The following is a 15717-nucleotide window of genomic DNA, read 5'->3' as shown; positions in this document are numbered from 1 at the left end:
CTTCGTTTAATTCTTATTTGGGATTTATTATTTGTGACAACCAAATTTAATTTGATATGAGATTTTTTTGTTGGTTTGGAGCTATGCTTACAACGAAATTCTTCTTTCTATAAGAGAAATTTCTAACCAACGCAATTCTCAGCTATTAGCGTGCCACTTGGGACTTGAGGCGTGGCACGCCAAGGCAAAATGTCGATGGGCGTGCCACTTGATGCTTGAGGCGTGGCACGCCAGCTTTGCTCATACCATGGGCGTGCCACTTGAATCCTGGGCGTGGCACACCAGTTCAACCTCCCAAAGAAGAGAATGAGGATCTCATTGAAGGCGTAGCACGCCATCCTTGGGCGTGGCACGCCAGTTCATTTGACCAGAGAAGAAAGATGAAGAATTCAACAAGGGCGTGGCACGCCACTGCTGGGCGTGGCACACCAGTTATATTGTCCAGAAGAAAAGAAGGAGGGCTTTGTTGAGGGGGTGGCACGCCAGGCTAGCTGCACAAAGGGAGCATGCCACTTGGAAGCTTGGCGTGCCACTAAGTAGCTGGGCATGGAACGCTGCCCACACGCCAGGCACATGTCTCAATTTAGTTAGTAAGTTACTTTCTTCATAGACCTAAAGCAACACTTATCTAAGTTTATTTGCAGTTATCGTTTTCTAATACCTAAAGCAACACCTCATTGAGTTTTTCTTAGATTCTCTTTTTTTATATCTAAAGCAATATATTTTTTACCTTTGTTATATCTATATGACATTTGAAGAATATATAATACACACTAACAATATTTAAATATTTAAATTTAATTTAATCAACATAGGGAGAATAAGCTAATAATATATATTACATATATATAAAAAGGTGTTCCAAGTGCCAATTAACATACTTGCTAAGTTACCAAGTCAAATAAATAAACATAGTAACAAAATACATATTTTTCCTGGTGTGTGATATTGCAAATTTGGCAATGCACCTTGCATGTGTATTTCATCAGCAATAAGGCAGTAATCAACACACTTACACCCCCTTGAAAAACGAACCTAATTCTAAATCTCAGCATACCAACTAATAGAAAACTATAACCGAACTACTTTCTTGAGATCCTGTGGTGCTATTCACAAAATTCTATGGTCACAAGTGGGATATCAACTTGTTTCCATTTGTTCCCCACCTTCATCACCATTTGATTTTGTTGCTTCAGCACCATTGGCATCTTCAGGGGGTGGTGGCAATGTTCTCTTCACAATCTCAACTATTTCTGTGAGCTCTTCATCCAAAAAACGAGTATCACAACACTCTATGATCTATGTAACAAAAGCAAAGCACACCAAAACTATAATTAGAACTACTCAAATAAATGCTAAACACAAGTGAAGATAGACAACAAACTCAAAAGCATATCACCGAGTTCATCGATTGTCAATGTCAAACATAAAAATGACATAACATAGCAGAGTGATTCCATAGCTTAATAATTCATGCACCATCATAATTACTTTTCTCATTTCAAAACAAATGCAACCAATCAAGAACTGACATACCCCAAATTCACATTGAACAAGGAACTTAGAAGACAAGGTTTTGTCATTTATGTTATAGGTTACAAGGACTTAAATATGGGTTCAAGGATGATTAACCACTTTTCCTTAAGAGTTTCCTTGCTACAAAACATCAAGAAGAAAAATAAATAAATATATACCTTCTGCAATACAATCTTGAATTCGAGGAGTTCATTATATGATTGCCAAAGTTTGTCACTGTTGGAATTCATTTCAATTAGCTCATGTTCATGCCCAGCAAGTTGTATCTGGTTAAAGTGAAATCAAATAGAATTTAAATCAGAGCACACCTACCAACTTAAATAGCAACAGTATATCATTGCTGGCAGCTTGAGAACATCAAATACAAAATCTTTGAAAATAATTGAATATTATACACACACACAGACACGACAAAAAAAAAGGAGACATAGAAAGACACCTCTAATATACAAAGGTATTTGTGAGAATAAATAGCATGAAACTTTGTAGTGCTTTTTTTAATAAAAAAATAGAAAAAATGAGGCTTAATCATCTATTTAGTATTCAAATTATAAAATGAATTTTTTAAATCCAAACAATTTAATAGTAAATAACTAGCAGCAAACCTATGGCTAGTTGAAACCAATGAACATGCCAATTAATCACCATGCCATGACTAATAAACACCTCTAAAAAGTTATTTTACAATTCAAAACACAGTTACACAAGTCCTATAAAATTTGCACATACCTCAAAAACATTAGAATACCTCAAAAGGTTTAGTACCCCATAAAAACACTCGCAGTCAAAATTGAGGCAAGCCATATGCTCCAGCGGCCAGAATTTCCAAGATACACCACATATTACATCAGCATCTCCCTACAAAACAACAATGATGATATATGACATCAAATAGCATTCAAAAGAAAACTAAAGAAAAAAATAGACACCTTAAAAATTAAAATTTTAATAGTGTCACAAACTGATCTTTTTGTTCCTTCTTTCTTGTTCTTTTTCCTTTAACTTGAATCCTACTGAAAAGTAGTGAAAAACTTGAAATTCAACAAAATATCAATCAAGCCATTCCAAACAAATTGAACTTCCAAACTCAAGAATCATAATAGCATGTGTAATTACCTATGAACTAAGACAAATGCTGATAAGAAAATCCTAATTTTAATCTACATTAACCTAATTAGCAAAAATAAGTTTGACTAAATAACATTACTAAGTAAAAATTAAAATCCAACTAAAATGTAATGAATTAAATTAGATAACAGCAAAATGGGTTTTTGCAAAAACCTGGAAATTGAAGAACAGAGTAACAAGGCAGGGGTGAGGAGGTTACACTTGAGGGTTGGTCGCCGTGTTGCCAGAGCAATAGACCAGCGGAGGGGTGGTCGCTGTGTTACGTCAAAGCTCGCCAGTGAAATAGAGGTTGCTATGATTCTGCATGCATCTCCGGTTCGCGAAGAGGAGGATGCGAGAAAAGAGAAGAAGAGGAAGAATGAAAAGAGAAAGGATAGGGGTTTCTCGCCGGAGGTGGTTCAGCGCAGAACGAGGAGCGCACCGCGCTGTCGCCATGGAGAAGCCTGCATGGAGAAGAGCACCTCACCGTCGCCATGGAGGAGTGCACCGCGCCATCGCCGTGGAGGAGTGCACTGCACCGTCGCCATGGAGGAGCTGCTGGCACCGTTAGTGTCGTTGATTATTGGAGGTGACAGTGGAGAAAGGAGAGAAACGGATTGTGCGTGGGTGTTACTAGCTTCAGTGGCTTGGTTATTTAGGGCTTAGGGTATTCTCTTTTCACTTATAAACAAATTTGTTTTTTTAAGTTATTTGATAGGAAAAATAATTGGCTAGAAAATGTTTTAAAAGTTTTTTCTAAAATTTTTAACTATGAATAATTTTAGGCAACTTTTTATAAATGTTATTTGTTAAATTTTTTTGACAATCCTTATAAAATGTTGTATTTTTATTTAAAAGTGTTGTCTTAAAGTTTTTATATTGCAACATTTTGTAAACGTTGTTTTAGATATCAAAGGGAACTTTTTTTATGGGTGACCAAAAATTTTGTTATCTTTACCTTATTCAAAAGTAACTCGTAAAAAATGTTGTCTTTATCTATCTAAGGCAACTTTTGTTAAATGTTGGTTCGAATAAGGGTTACCTTAGGGAAAAAATGTTGTAGTGTTACACTTCACTTCATCTTCTTCCATCTCTTGTACTTTTCTCTAAGCTACGAGTAGCTAAACTCCCTCTCATTAGGAGAGGAAAATCTGTTGTACTTGATGGATTAATGATAGTGAATTTCTTTTCTTTTCATCTCTCTTTGATTTGCTAGAAGGAATTTTGTTTCTCAAGTCTAGTATTCAATCATCTTGGAAAAGAGGTTGAATGCTATTTGGGTTCCATGGGAACCTTGGAAAAGGAAACATGGAATCGTACTTGAAATCCCTTCTCACACTTGAGTAGATTTGGGTTTTGGGATAGATATGGTGACATGAAATCCACCCACTATTTGGATCTATGAGGATGTGTGGTATAATCAAGAACCAAGCTTATCTCTCTTTATGAGTAATTAGATCAAGGAATTGACTGATTATCAAGATTTGAGAGATTGAATAACCAAGAATTAGGGTTCAGTCAATCATGATTGCCAAGAGGTCAATGAGTTGCATAATTGGAGAAGAGATGATCTAGATTTGATCCAAAGAGAGCAACATCTCCTGATCCCAATAAATTTTTCCTATTCTTATCTTCCATATTCTTTATAGCTTTCTTTAATTTCTGCTACTACCCACTTCCCATTTACAATTCAGTCATTTATGTTTCTACAATTTACTTTCATGCTCTTTATGTTTTTGCACTTAACCGCTTTCCTTTATCTTTAATTAATTTATCATTCTGCCATTTAGAATTCTGCACTCGACAATTCCTATTTATTAGCTTGACTAAATCATTACTAAACTTGCTCAATCAATCAATCTCTGTGGGATTCGACCTCACTCTACTGTGAGTTATTACTTGAAGACAATTTGGTATACATGCGAAGGGCGAATTCATTATATTGATATAGTGAAAATTCAGTCATCAATTGTTCCGATAGTAAATCCCACGCTCAATTTGGCACCTATTTACCCCATTTTCCCTCCAAGTATTACCGGCAAATTTACCGTCAAAGAAAAGAATCCGCCAATAACGATTTGACCAAATACATTCCAAGTCAAAACAATCGGTAAATCCATTGGTAAAGCCGATGCTAATGTGTGACGGTAAATCCGATGGTACTCAGCATTTTTCTTGTAGTGTCCTCAGCTCCAGTTCGTTGTTTTCCAACGAGCTTTGTTGTACTGCTTCTCGCTTGCTTGCCGCTGCTCACCACTTGCCATCCATCATCGGCATCCTCGTCATTTTGCAGTTTCTTCCTTCTACTTATGCTTCTCTAGTGCAGATATGCTTCATTTCATTTCTAAATTAGGGTTCCAATTTTCTTTATTTTGTTGACTCTTTGGTATTTGATATGCAGATTTGTTGATTCTTTGGTATTGGTTTCTGCTTCTGTTTCTTGTTTATTACATTTGATGAGTTTGGAAAACTCTAATTTATTTGGATGATGAACAAACATTATTGAAATAACTAATTACAAAATTTTTAATTTGTTTTTTATCTAACATATGTCGATTAATAATTTTGTGCTGCAGATTTTGCATTGGGCCGAATAGTAAAGAAAAGATACGAAGCCCAGTATGAAATCAAAATTCAGCCTTTTGCAAATTATGATATGAATATTTGCTGAATTGTTTAGATGGGCCAGATTCTATTAACATTATTATTGGCCCATATTTAACTAAAGATCCAATGCTTGGTCCGAAACCGATTGAGAGAGAAAGCAAATATTTTGCTTCATGCTTCCAACGGATTCTATTTCCATCATGTGATGGATTTTAAATTCATTTAACTTGAATTAAACTTGCATTGGAAACATGAGAGAGAGTTAGCTGTTGATTTGATGGATATCATCAATGCTACACGCTACCTAAAGCAAGGGAAGTGGGAAACATAATTCACTTGATCACATTCATTAATTATTTCAAGTTTCTCTTTCTTTACTCTCATCTCTCTTTTCCTACTTTAGTTATATCAACAGAGAAAGCATGGAAGCTAAAGCTAGCCACCGAAGAGATGAAGATTCAAGCAACAAGACCATCACAATGATGGCAAAAAAAAGAAAACAAAAAATATGTTGTAGCTAAGATCTTCAACCAAGAAAGGAAAGATTTGGTGAAGAGATCTCAGCTTCTCTATACCAAAAATGGTTGATGAAGATTTCGGTCAGTAGAGGAAGATTTCTTGGAGGTATGGCTCATCTCTGCTTTTGGGTTCACTCATCACAGAAGGTAGCTAGGGTGGCTACGTGAAGGAGGAAGCAAAAGTGGAACAGGAGGAGCTGTCATCATCAAGCATGCATCAAGGGCTAGGAGTTCATGTTGGAGTGCAAGACAAGATGGAAGGCTCGAATTGATGATTGTTGGTGACCAAGGAAGATCCAGAGGTAATTGCATGTTGGTTTTAACATTCGGTTATCTCTCCTCTCTCTCTGGCCGAACTGGTTTGCATGAAGAAGAAGAAGTTTGGCTTGGTTCAACACTTCAACCGTGGAGGCTTCCCCTTCTATAAATAAGGGAGAACAACCAGGGCTTGAAGCAAGGAGAATGGAGTGATAGTGCAAGGCATAGAGTTCTCAGAGCTACCTAAGCTAACAAAAGTTCTTTTCCTTCAATGTATCTCATTTTGTATTTTTCTGTTTAATTTTGTCTGTATTGAGTCTCATGCAAAAAGGCAAACAGTGAGGTTTGTATGAAAAAGCCATAGAGCGGAAAAAGGCAAAGTGCACAAAATTAAAAGAAAAAGCCATAGATGTCCTTAAAGTTCCTTTGTACATCTGTGTTGTGTTTCATAATTTTGTTGGAATCCCCTTGCAAGTTGGGTTAACACTTAGCAGTTGAAAGCTTGGCTGTGACCAAGTCAAGTTTAATTTTGGGTTTAGATTCTGGACTTGTCCCGGATAGGAAGGGTAGTTCCTAGGGAGAATTGGTGTTTGTAATTAAAGATGATTATTGTGAAATTCCATCATTTTTGTGATGGAGACTGGATGTAGGCTGCACTGCACTTAGCAGCTAAACCAGGATATATCTGGGTGTATTTTTCTTTATCTTCTACTCCATTTCTATTTCTGCTACACAGGAGATAAAATTGGAAAATACCTCGTGCCGGGTCACGAGATAAAATAAAAAGTCTCGTGGCTAGGTATGAGACAAAAATCAAAAAGTCTCCAGAAGTTGTTTCAAAGACTAGCAAGTGTTATTAAGTGAAAAGGGGCTAAGATTCAACCCCCCTTCTCTTAGTCACTGAAACCATCAATTGGTATCAGAGCTTGGTCTCAAAGAGATCAAGTTTTGCAGCTTGGAGAAAAGATCCAGAAGGCAGAAAGTAGTGGCTCAAATCTGGTTTCCTATAACCTAACAGAGGAACAGTCAAGCAACAGACCTCCTCTTTTCAATGGAAAAAACTACACCTATTGGAAGGAGAGAATGAAGATTGTTGTGCAAGCAGTAGACTACAGACTTTGGAAGATCATCCTGGAGGGTCCCGATTCCCAACCACCACAAGTGCAGAAGGAGTAATCTCTCTCAAACATGAAGCAACATGGACTGAAGAAGATAGAAAGAAGGTGGAGCTCAATGTCAAGGCTATCAATCTGCTCAACTGTGCTATCAGTTTTGAGGAATACCGACGGGTATCACGATGCACAACGGCAAAGGAAATATGGGACAAACTTCAAATCACCAATGAAGGAACCACCATAGTGAAGAAGACCCGGATAGATATGTTGAACAGATAGTATGAAATGTTTGCAATGAAAGAAGGAGAATCTATTGATGAGCTGTTCGAAAGATTCAACATCATCATTGTTGGCTTGGATGCTATGGGAATTATGTATCCTAATTCTGTGCTTGTGAGAAGAGTGTTGAGATGTCTCACTAAAGAGTAAGAAACTAAAGCATTAATCATTTCTGAGAGCAGTAGTTTAGATTCCATGACATATGATGACTTGATAGGAAACCTACTTGCTTTTGAAAATACTTATTTGAAAAAAGATTCAAAAAAGAAAGAAATTGCTTTTACATCTGTTACTAACCCCCTGGATGATGAATCCAGTGATAACTTGGTGCAAGAAATTGTGATCATCAACAATGGCGCCAAAAACTTGGTAGCGCTCTCAAACGTGAATCACACTTTGTCACAACTCCGCACAACTAACCAGTAATTGCACTGGGTCGTCCAAGTAATACCTTACGTGAGTAAGGGTTGATCCCACGGAGATTGTTGGTATGAAGCAAGCTATGGTCATCTTGTAAATCTCAGTTAGGCGGATAATAAATGGTTATGGAGTTTTCGAAAATAATAATAAATAAAGCATAAAATAAGATAGAGATACTTATGTAAATCATTGGTAGGAATTTCAGATAAGTGTATGGAGATGCTGTGTTCCTTCTGAATCTCTGCTTTCCTACTGCTTTCATCCAATCCTTCTTACTCCTTTCCATGGCAAGCTGTATGTAGGGCATCACCGTTGTCAATGGCTACTTCCCATCCTCTCAGTGAAAATGGTCAAATGCTCTTGTCACAGCACGGCTAATCATCTGTCAGTTCTCGATCATGTCGAAATAGAATCCATTTATTCTTTTGCGTTTGTCATCACGCCCAACAATCGCGAGTTTGAAGCTCGTCACAGCCATTCAATCCCTGAATCCTACTCGGAATACCACAGACAAGGTTTAGACTTTCTAGATCCTCAAAAGTGGCCGTCAAAGGATTCTATCTTATACTACGAAGATTCTGATTAAGGAATCCAAGAGATACACGCTCGTTCTAAGGTAGAACAGAAGTGGTTGTCAATCACGCATTCATAGGTGAGAATGATGATGAGTGTCACGGATCATCACATTCATCATGTTGAAGTGCAACGAATATCTTAGAATAAGAATAAGCTGAATTGAATAGAAAATAGTAGTAATTGCATTAAAACTCGAGGTACAACAGTGCTCCACACCCTTAATCTATGGTGTGTAGAAACTCCAACGTTGAAAATACATAAGTGATCAAGGTTCAGGCATGGCCGAATGGCCAACCCCCAAAGTCTAAGAACTAAACGTCCAAAGATGGATGCTAAGATAAAAGACAAAACCAAGATGTCTAATACAATAGTAAAATGTCCTATTTATATTAGACTAGCTACTAGGGTTTACAGAAATAAGTAATTAATGCAGAAATCAACTTCTGGGGCCCACTTGGTGTGTGCTTGGGCTGAGCTTGAGCTTTACACGTGCAGAAGCTTCTCTTGGAGTTAAACACCAAGTTGTAACGTGTTTTTGGCGTTTAACTCTGGTTTATGACGTGTTTCTGGCGTTTGACTCCAGAATGCAGCATGGAACTGGCGTTGAATGCTAGTTTGCGTCATCTAAGCTCGAATAAAGTATGAACGATTATATATTTCTGGAAAGCTCTGGATGTCTACATTCCAACGCCGTTGAGAGCGCGCCATTTGGAGTTTTGTAGCTCTAGAAAATCCATTTCGAGTGCAGGGAGGTCAGAATCCAACAGCATCAGCAGTCCTTTGTCAGCCTCCTATCAGATTTTTGCTCAGGTCCCTCAATTTCAGCTAGAAGATACTTGAAATAATAGAAAAATACACAAACTCATAGTAAAGTCTAGAAATGTGAATTTTGCATAAAAACTAATGAAAACATCCCTAAAAGTAGCTAGATCCTACTAAAAACTACCTAAAAACAATGCCAAAAAGTGTATAAATTATCCGCTCATCACAACACTAAACTTAAATTGTTGCTTGTCCCCAAGCAACTGAAAATCAAATAGGATAAAAAGAAGAGAATATACTATAAATCTCAAAATATCAATGAATTTTAGTTTTAATTAGATGAGCGGGACTTGTAGCTTTTTGCTTCTGAACATTTTGGCATCTCACTTTATCCTTTGAAGTTAAGAATGATTAACATCTCTAGGAATTCAGAGTTCAGATATTGTTATTGATTCTCCTAGTTAAGTATGTTAATTCTTGAACACAGCTACTTTTATGAGTCTTGGTCGTGGCCCTAAGCACTTTGTTTTCCAGTATTACCACCGGATACATAAATGCCACAAACACATGACTGAGTGAACCTTTTCAGATTGTGACTTAGCTTTGCTAAAGTCCCCAGTTAGAGGTGTCCAGAGCTCTTAAGCACACTCTTTTTGCACTGTTCAAGCATTCATTCAGAAAACAAAAAGTATTGTCACCACATCAATATAATTAAACTAATTTCAAGGATAAATTCAAAACTCATGTACTTTTTGTTCTTTTGAATTAGAAACATTTTTCATTTAAGAGAGGTGAAGGATTCATGGAATTATTCATAGCCTTAAGATATAGTTACTAGAAACTAATGATATGTAATAAAGACACAAACATAGATAAACATGAAGCTTAAAAACCGAAAAACAGAGAATTAAGAACAAGGAATGAGTCCACCTTAGTGATGGTGGCACCTTCTCCTTGAAGGACCAATGATGTCCTTGAGCTCTTCTATGTCTCTTCCTTGCCTTTGTTGCTCCTCCCTCATTGCTCTTTGATCTTCTCTAATCTAATGGAGAATGATGGAGTGCTCTTGATTTTCCACCCTTAATTGATCCATGTTGTAACTCAAGTCTTCTAGCAAAGTGTTGAGTTATTCCCAATAGTTGTTGGGAGAAAAGTGCATCCCTTGAGGCATCTCTGGGATTTGGTGATGAGCTTCCTCATGCGTCTCTTGGGATCCATGAGTAAGCTCTCTTGTTTGCTCCATCCTCTTCTTAGGGATGGCTTGTCCTCTTCAATGAGGATGTCTCCATCTATAACAACTCCAGCTAAGTAGCATAGATGGCAAATGAGATGAGGAAAAGCTAGCCTTTCCAAGGTAGAGGTCTTTTCGGCTACTTTGTAGAATTCAAGAGAGATGACTTCATGAACTTCTACTTCCTCTCCAATCATAATGCTATGGATCATGATGGCCCGATCCACAGTAACTTCAGATCGGTTGCTAGTGGGGATGATGGAGCGTTGAATGAACTCCAACCATCCTCTAGCCACAGGATTGAGGTCTAGTCTTCTCAATTGAACCGGCTTGCCTCTTGAGTCTCTTTTCCATTGAGCTCCTTCCACACATATGTCCATACGGACTTGGTCCAACCTTTGATCAAAGTTGACCCTTCTAGAGTAGGGGCGTGCATCTTCATGCATCATAGGCAAGTTGAATGCCAACCTCAAATTTTTCGGACTGAAATCTAAGTATTTCCCCCGAACCATTGTAAGATAATTCTTTGGATTCAGTTTCATACTTTGATCATGGTTCCTAGTGATTTATGCATTGGCATAGAACTCTTGAACTATTAAGATTCTGACTTGTTGAATGGGATTGGTAAGAACTTCCCAACCTCTTCTTTGAATCTCATGTCGGATCTCCGGATACTCATTTTTCTTGAGCTTGAAAGGGACATCAGGGATCACCTTCTTCTTGGCCACAACTTCATAGAAGTGGTCTTGATGGGCTTTAGAGATGAATCTCTCCATCTCCCATGACTCGGAGGTGGAAGCTTTTGTCTTCCCTTTCCCTTTTCTAGAGGTTTCTCCAGCCTTAGGTGCCATAAGTGGTTATGGAAAAACAAAAAGCTATCCTTTTACCACACCAAACTTAGAATATTGCTCGCCCTCGAGCAAAAGAAGAAAGAAAAAGAAGAAGAAGAAGAAAATATGGAGGAGAGGGAGAGAGATGTGTATTCGGCCAAGGGGGAGAAGAGAGGGTTGTGTTGTATGAAAATGAAGAAGGATGGAGGGGTTTATATAGTGAAGGGAGAGGGAGTTGGTTCGGCCATTTAGGGTGGGTTTGGGTGAGAAAGAGATTTTGAATTATGAAGGTAGGTGGGGTTTATGTGGAAGAGTGGATGGATGTGAGTGGTGAAGAGGTGATGGGGAAGAGAGATTGAGGTAGGTGGGGATCCCGTGGGGTCCACAGATCCTAAGGTGTCAAGTATTTACATCCCTGCACCAATGAGACATGTAAAATGCCCTCTGCATGCAATCCTGGCGTTTAACGCCAGATTGATGCTTGTTTCTGGCGTTAAACGCCAGTTCTATGCTTGTTTTGGGCGTTCAACGCCAGTCTGTAGCATGTTTCTGACGTTGAACACCAGCTTTCCTCAGGGTGCAATCCTGGCATTTAAACGCCAGACTGCTGCATGTTTCTGGCGTTCAACGCCAGATTGCTGCATGTTTCTGGCGTTCAACGCCAGATCCATACTCTGTTCTGGCGTTTAAACACCAGTAAGCCCTTCTTCCAAGGTGTGCTGTTTCTTCTGCTATTTTTTATTCTTTTTTTTTTAACTTTAGTATTTGTTTTGTGACTCTACATGATCATTAACCTAATAAAACATAAAAGAACAATAAAAATAAAAACTGAATTAGATAAATAAAAATTGGGTTGCCTCTCAATAAGCGCTTCTTTAATGTCACTAGCTTGACAGTGGGCTCTCATGGAGCTTCACAGGTGATTAGGTCAATGTTGTAGACTCCCAACACCAAACTTTAGAGTTTGATTGTGGGGGCTTTGTTTGACTCTGTATTGAGAGAAGCTTTTCATGCTTCCTCTTCATGGTTGCAGAGGAGTATCCTTGAGCTTTAAACACAAGCTAGTCCCCATTCAATTGAAGGACTAATTCTCCTCTGTTAACATCTATCACAGCTCCTGTTGTGGCTAGGAAAGGTCTTCCAAGGATGATGCATTCATCCTCCTCCTTCCTAGTGTCTAAGATTATGAAATCAGCAGGGATGTAAAGGCCTTCAACATTCACTAACACGTCCTCTACTAATCCATAAGATTGTCTTTTTGATCCGTCTGCCATCCGTAATGAGAATATGGCAGGTTGTACCTCAATGATCCCCAGCTTCTCCATTACGGAGAGTGGCATAATATTTATCACTGACCCCAGGTCACACAGAGCCTTCTCAAAGGTCATGGTGCCTATGGTGCAGCATATTGAGAATTTACCAGGATCTTGTCTCTTTTGAGGTAAAGTTTGCTGAACCCATGTATCTAGTTCACTAATGAGCAAGGCAGGTTCACCTTCCCAAGTCTCATTACCAAACAACTTGGCATTCAACTTCATGATAGCTCCTAGATATTGAGCAACTTGCTCTCCAGTTACATCTTCATCTTCTTCAGAGGAAGAATAGTCTTCAAAGCTCATGAATGGCAGAAGGAGGTTTAATGGGATCTCTATGGTCTCTATATGACCTTCAGATTCCTTTAGGTCCTCAATAGGGAACTCTTTCTTGTCTGGGAGATGTCCCATGAGGTCTTCCTCATTGGGATTCACGTCCTCTCCTTCCTCTCTAAGTTCGGCCATGTTGATTATGTCAATGGCCTTGCACTCTCTTTTTGGATTCTCTTCAGTATTGCTTGGGAGAGTACTAGAAGTAGTTTCAGTGATTTTCTTACTTAGTCGGCCCATGATGCACGGAAACTTGTCTCTCAACAAATTTCCCTTCGGCAAGTATACCGAATTGTCGTCAAGTAAAAACTCACAATAGAGTGAGGTCGAATCGACAGGGATTAACGGATTAAGCAATCAATGGTTAATTGATTATCCTATTTAGACGAATCATATTGGAGTGATGAGCAGCAGGAAATGTAAATGGCATAAAAGTAAAGAAATGCAATAAAGTGCAAAAAAGTAAAATGGCAAGAAAAGTAAATGTAAGAACTAAAAATAAAATGAACATTGGGATCAAGAGATATTGCAATCCTCTGGATCAAGTTCATTCTCATCTCTTCCTCAATCAATGAATTCATTGATCTCCTTTGGCAATCTTAAGTGATTGGATCCTAATTCCTTGGCAATCCAATCTTTCTAAGCTTGAACAATTTCCCAATTCCTTGATTTAATTGCTCATGGGAAGAGATGAAGTTTGGTCACTGATTATACCACACACATTCATAGATCAAAGTATTGAGAGGACTACATGTCACTATATCCGCCCAATCGCCAACCTAATCCAATGTGAGAGAGCATTTCTAGCATGATCTCCTCATTCCTCTTCCAAGGTTCCGAGGAGATCCAATTATGGAGAGCTTCTCTTCTAAGATAGCTAACCAATTAGATGAAGATCAAAAGCTCTCTAGTAAAATCAAGAGAAAAGAAAGAAGAAGAAGAATAAGAACTACAATTGATCCATTGAATCACAATAGAGCTCTCTAACCCAATGTAAAGAGTTAGTTGATCATTGCTCTACCAAAATAGAAAAGAAAGAAACTGCAGAAAAGTAAAGATGAAGATTAAAACTAAAATTGAAACTTCCAAATTCATAAATGAAAAGTACAAAGAAAAGAAAGAGAAGGAAAAGTGTGTGAGGGGAGGGAGTCCGAAGACCCCTCTTCCATCCCCCGGATTCCAACCTCCTTTGAATGTACAAACTAAGGCCTTTATATAGGCTCTCCTAAATTACAAAATGAAATTAAAAGCAAATTACAATTAAATGAAAATTCCTATTCTAGATGCTTCTTGTGGCCTTGATTGGTTGACACATGTGGGCTTGCTTCCTTGAGGTTGGGTGGTCCTTGAAAGAGAAGTGAATCAATTTAAGGTCCAGGTGCCTAGCGTTAATGCTGCCGTTAGCCACACTAACGCTACAAGTGTGGCGTTAGTGTAAAAGTTATTGTGGCTAACGTTGCACTTGCTACCCAGTTGGTGTTTTTTGGGGCTTAAAAGATGCCTCTTGTTTGTGCTCCAATTTCATGCCCACTATAGACTATTATATATTTTTGGAAAGCTCTAAATGTCAGCTTTCTAACGCAACTGAAATCACCTCAGTTGGACCTCTGTAACTCAAGTTATGCTCCTTTGAAGTAGACAAGGTCGCTGGCACAGTCGCTAGCGTTACTGGAAAACGTGAGTCACGATAACGCTAGCGATTATGGGCCTAATGTTGCTAGGTTCTGGAGCTCAAACTTAATGTCCACCCTAAACTATTATATATTGTTAGAAAGCTCTGGATGTCTACTTTCCAACGCTTTTGAAAGCGCATCATTTAGAGCTTTACAGCTCGAGTTACACTTATTGGAAGATGAAGATGTCAGTTGGCCTTACTACAGGTTGATACCATGTTCATCTTTGCACTTTCGGGGCAGATTTTCTCCCTCAAAATTAGTGTCCACCATGTAGTGCCATATATGCTTGGAAAAGATGATGGAAAATCTTGCTATTGCTGAGCCTATTTCTTCCACCATTAGGCTTTTGTTGATCTTTCCATGAGAAATTTGGATGATTTATCCATGAAGAATTATAGGTGTTTCCATAAGGTTCACCCATGTAATTTACCTCTGCTATTGCAGGGTTCTCAGGATCATAAGCTTTTTCTTCAGAAGATGCCTCTTGAGTACTGTTGGATGCATTTTGCCATCCATTCAGACTTTGAGAAATCATGTTGACTTGCTGAGTCAACATTTTGTTCTAAGCCAATATGGCATTCAGAGCATCAATTTCAAGAACTCCCTTCCTCTGAGGCATCCCATTATTCACAGAATTTCTCTCAGAAGTGTACATGAACTGGTTATTTGTAACCTTGTCAATAAGTTCTTGAGCTTCTGCAGGCATTTTCTTTAGGTGAATGGATCCACCTGCAGAATGGTCCAGTGACATCTTGGAAAACTCAGATAGACTATAATAGAATATATCCAAAATGGTCCATTCTGAAAGCATGTCAGAAGGACACATTTTGGTCATCTGTTTGTATCTTTCCCAAGCTTCATAGAGGGATTCATCATCTTTTTGTTTGAAGGTCTGAACATCCACTCTAAGCTTGCTCAGCTTTTGAGGAGGAAAAAACTTAGCCAAGAAGGCCGCGACCAGCTTATCCCAGGAGTCCAGGCTATCTTTAGGTTGTAAGTTCAACAATGTTCTAGCTCTATCTCTTACAGCAAAAGGGAAAAGCATGAGCCTGTAGACTTTAGGATCTACTCCATTAGTCTTAACAGTCTCACAGATCTACAAGAACTTAGTTAAAAACTGATAGGGATCTTCTGATGGAAGTCCATGGAACTTGCAGTT

General features: G+C 38.4%; 1 non-coding gene across 1 annotated transcript; it reads left to right on the top strand.

Annotated features, from left to right (window-relative positions):
- Positions 1 to 15363: 15363 nt before the first annotated feature.
- LOC127742546 (small nucleolar RNA R71) lies at positions 15364 to 15471 on the top strand. Its single transcript, XR_008003892.1, has one exon. It is a non-coding gene; the product is annotated as a small nucleolar RNA R71 (small nucleolar RNA).
- The last annotated feature ends 246 nt before the right edge of the window (positions 15472 to 15717 follow it).

Source organism: Arachis duranensis, chromosome 1, assembly GCF_000817695.3.
Source record: "Arachis duranensis cultivar V14167 chromosome 1, aradu.V14167.gnm2.J7QH, whole genome shotgun sequence".
NCBI lineage: Eukaryota > Viridiplantae > Streptophyta > Magnoliopsida > Fabales > Fabaceae > Arachis > Arachis duranensis.
The sequence above is the reverse complement of the archived record's forward strand: the minus strand, read 5'-3'. Positions and strand labels throughout refer to the sequence as shown.